Source organism: Coregonus lavaretus (assembly GCF_964263955.1).
Source record: "Coregonus lavaretus genome assembly, contig: HAP1_SCAFFOLD_4515, whole genome shotgun sequence".
Lineage (NCBI taxonomy): Eukaryota > Metazoa > Chordata > Actinopteri > Salmoniformes > Salmonidae > Coregonus > Coregonus lavaretus.
Window position 1 is genome coordinate 36,534 of NW_028164140.1, and position 4,377 is coordinate 40,910.

The window sequence follows — 4,377 nt, forward strand, 5'->3', positions numbered from 1 at the left end:
ATGCTACCATGATTACGGATAGTCCTGAATGAAACGTGAATAATGATGAGTGAGAAAGTTACAGACGCACAAATATCATACAGCCCCCAAAAATGCTAACCTCCCCTGTTATTAAAATATGCCATTTGTTATATGCCAACTGTTATTGTAATGGTGAGAGGTTTGCATGTCTTGGGGGTATGATATTTGTACGTCTTTGTGCGTCATTGTATAATTTATGCTGGAGTACAAAGCCAAAACAACAAAAAATGTACTTTTGGAGCTCACTGTATATGAAACAGCAGCACTCTAGTCTTCAAGAGCCTGATGACTATTTCAGAAACCAAACGTGACCACCAACTCTAACCCCAATTCATTATCAATTCACAGTTCAGGTAACAAAACAGATTCTGCTTCTAACATAACCGCATTATCACATCAGTAAATGCCATTAGAATGACTGGGCCAGGCTGTGTGACTGTGTGATGAGGGGCAGACCCAGCCACAAAGCCAGCTAACAGCAGACAGTCTTTAAAGGATGTCCAGGGTGCAGGATAAACAGGATACAGGCAGAACAAACAGGAGCAGGAGTTACACAGAGCAGGGTGACAGCTGCTCCGGCCACAGTAAATAAGCAGTGAACAAGACGTGCTTATGAACAAACACTCCCTGTTAAAACAGGGCACAGCCACATTAGTGGTGAGAGAGAGACAGAGGGAGGGAGAGAGGGAGACAGAGGGAGGGAGAGAGGGAGAGAGAGGGAGGGAGAGAGAGGGGGGGCAGAGAGAGAGACAGAAAATGAGAGAGCATGAGAGAGGGGGAGAGAGAGAAGAAGAGAGGATGATAAATAAAGAGAGAGAAAGAGAGCGATAGAGAGAGAGAGAGAGAGAGAAAGAGAGAGAGAGAGAGAGAGAGAGAGAGAGAGAGAGAGAGAGAGAGAGAGAGAGAGAGAGGAGAAGGACATAGTGAGAGGGTAAGACTGGCACAATGTGTGACACCCAAACCAGTGATGAATCTCAGCCCAAGAAACACAAAGTAGCAGCCGAGATCAGGCGGCTAATAAGTATTCAAATTAGGCATTCATTTTACATGCCCAATGTTTAAAATATTCAGAGAAAGACCGCCTGATTGCCTTTACTAGGACTTTATGAACATTCTAATGGAGATTTTTTGGGGAAGGGCGATGGATGCGAGGAAAAATTGAAGATATATGAGGGAAAAATAAGGATCTTTTAATGACATGTTAATACAATGAGAAGCATTACCTAACTCAACTTAAAATTGGGTATTTTGAAATTAAACCGATTCGATTTTTAATAACCCACAAGACAGGTTCAATTTACTATATGTAATTTACTTGAAAATGATTAGTAAATCATTATAAAAACTGAACTGGAATGAAAAATATGGTTAAGAGAAAGTGAAACCTCTCTCACCTATCAAATGTAGCTTAAACGAGAAACAAAGAACCATATTGTCATTTAAATCAAGGAAATGCAAAATATGAATACAATATCCATCTTAATCATGACAATGGTATAATTTCTCCCTCCTCTACAAAAATCTGTGCATGTGTCTAACCGAAAATAATGATAATGCAGATATATGCTAATTATATTCAGAGAGATCAGATGGTGCTTTAACCTTAATGACAGCGGGGAGATAAATTAATTAGCCATCTAAAGGCAGCATTCAAATCTGCCAATTAGAATGTCAATTAGATCCACCCTGGCTGCAGACCACAGAGAGAAAATCTGACTGTGGTGGTGACTGGGTGACTGCTGGAGTGTCAGAGCTCACTGTACACATTGAGAGAGACGGATAGTGACAACGCACGGCACCAGAGGGTAAGTGTGTATCGGTGTGTGTGTCGTGTGTGACACGCTTACGTGTATGTGTGTGTATGTCCATCGCCGGTCTCCCCCATGTTCTACACCCCTCGGGGTTACCAACCAGTCTGCCCTGGGATTAGCCTGTCCTAGAATCAACTGGGCCGGAAGCATCCAGCTCTCCACCCGGAGTAACAATATTTACTGGACTAGCGCTATCCAGAGTCTATGGGCTATGGAGGAGTTTAACAGTGCATGAGTGAGTGAATAAGGCTCGGGGATGTCTGCCTTGCCTGTGTGTTTGACATCCCTTAAATTGGTAGTGTCCTGCATTTTAACACACCAGCTATTTGACGCCATTTCCTCAAGCCATAATCTTCCAATGAGGAGTGCCAGACCACATTTTATATGAATCAGTTACACAGACTGTTATTGCCACCGTAATTCACTGGTAATGCTATAGGTGTATAGCTAGGGAGGGAAAATAATAGTCATACAAAGTGTTTAAGGGAAGATAGCGAGAGAAAACTGAACTCTTTATTTTATCTGTCTGCGGTCAAAGACCACGGATGACTTCAACGTTCCTATTACGGGGTCTGATAGAAAGAGAATCATGTCGGATATTTGCGAATCTTTAAAGTAACTTCTTTTTTTGTCTAATTTCCCCTGTAACGGTATCTTGCTTGCTATTCCTCTCCGGCTGAGTAAATGTTTGCTCTTGAATCGTACGCTGTTCAAATCTGTCTTTTCCATCAGGTGAAGAATCCCAGACAGAATCCTGACAACACATTCAGGACTGAGATTGTGAATTTGGAGACGTGAGACTACTGATGTGGTAGGATAGAGACGATGCACACACACACACACACACACACACACACACACACACACACACACACACACACACACACACACACACACACACACACACACACACACACACACACACACACACACACACACACACACATTTACCTTGCTCTAACAGCCACTAATGTTTCCTCATTAACTAACATGTCTCCCTCTTTATCATGTACCAAACACACAACACTGGCCATCTATCTAGATGTACTGTTATACTGTCCCCTACGTGACACATAAAGGTCTCTATCTGCCCCAAAACTGAACTGAGGTGGCAGGGTGTCACATAGGCTGCATCTCATATGAAATCCTGTTCCCTATATAGTGCACTACTTCGGAGTGTATTTTGTAGTGCACTATAGGGAATAGGGTGTCATTTGAGATTTGCCCATATATTGTTGTCCTCACAGGATTCCACTCCGCAGTGTCTTTCTGCAGTCAGAAACACTGATCCATTCTCATTGTGCCTGCATGATACTGTATATGAAACAGCACTCCAGTCTAAAGAAGCTTGATGACTATTTGAGAAACCAAACGTGACCACTAACTCTGTGATCCAAGAAGTCTATTCATTATCAGTTCACAGTTCAGGTAGTTGGAATTCTTACAATCACTGGAAAAATAATAAAAAATTACATTTCACCGTCTGTTGGCGCCTTCAGTACAGATCAAGTTAAGATATGGATACCATTTAAAATAATCACAAATTCTGTGCTGTTAATTAATCATTGCCATAAGTTACAACGCATACAAATTAAAGAAGTGCCGGGGCCTGGCTATGGTCAAATATTTAACACTTAAGATTGCTTAATAAATCAAAATTCCAGATATCAATCACTTAAAACACTGTCTTTGAGCTGGTACTTAGAAAATGATAACACCAACCCCGAATTGAAATAACAATCTAACAAAAGAAACAAAAATAGTTTTTTTTTTTCATTTTAATGTTACCACTCAGCTCGTTGCTTGCATAAACCCTTAAATATGATAAAGATGCTTGTTTGTACTTGAGATGTAATTCGCTAGCGAAGCTCTCGATCCTCGCAGCCCAAGGAAGTCACTGTGGTTTATTGCTACCACTAACGGAGCCCTAAGCAGTGAGACAGGATCAGGGAGAGAACAACCACTGCTAAAGCTCTGTTCAACACAGCTACACTCCTAAAGATTAAGTATAGGCAAGCCAGAGCAGACCTAGCCGCTTCAGAAATAAAAGCTTCCTTTTTGGCACTGAAGGGACACCATAAAGAGCATTAATGACTATTTCTAAAACCTGTGTATATGGTAATGGTTTCTCCTTCAGATAACGGAATTTCAAAGTGACTCACAATGGAACGAGAAGAGGAGATTGCTTTAGGGGGAGAAATCATATTTACAAAATCAGGGGTTGGATTTTTTTTTTTAAGGGATGAATATGAATGAATAATAGACTTTGCTTTTTTAGGATTAACATTATGCTCCGAAACGGTATCAAACGTCATTATCGGCAGCACAATGAGACCATGTTCAGAAAACCTCAGTCATATTTCAATTCATCATTTTAGCTGACAATAAATAGTCGTTCCCAGTCATTCTGTGGAGAGAACGTTCAGAACTTAATTCTGTTCTATTTACATTAAGAAGATGAGACAGAAAGAATGAGATAAAGGGGAGAGTACGCAAGTGTGTGTAAGTGTCTGGGAGCGTGTGTGTGTGTGTATTGTGCCAACGT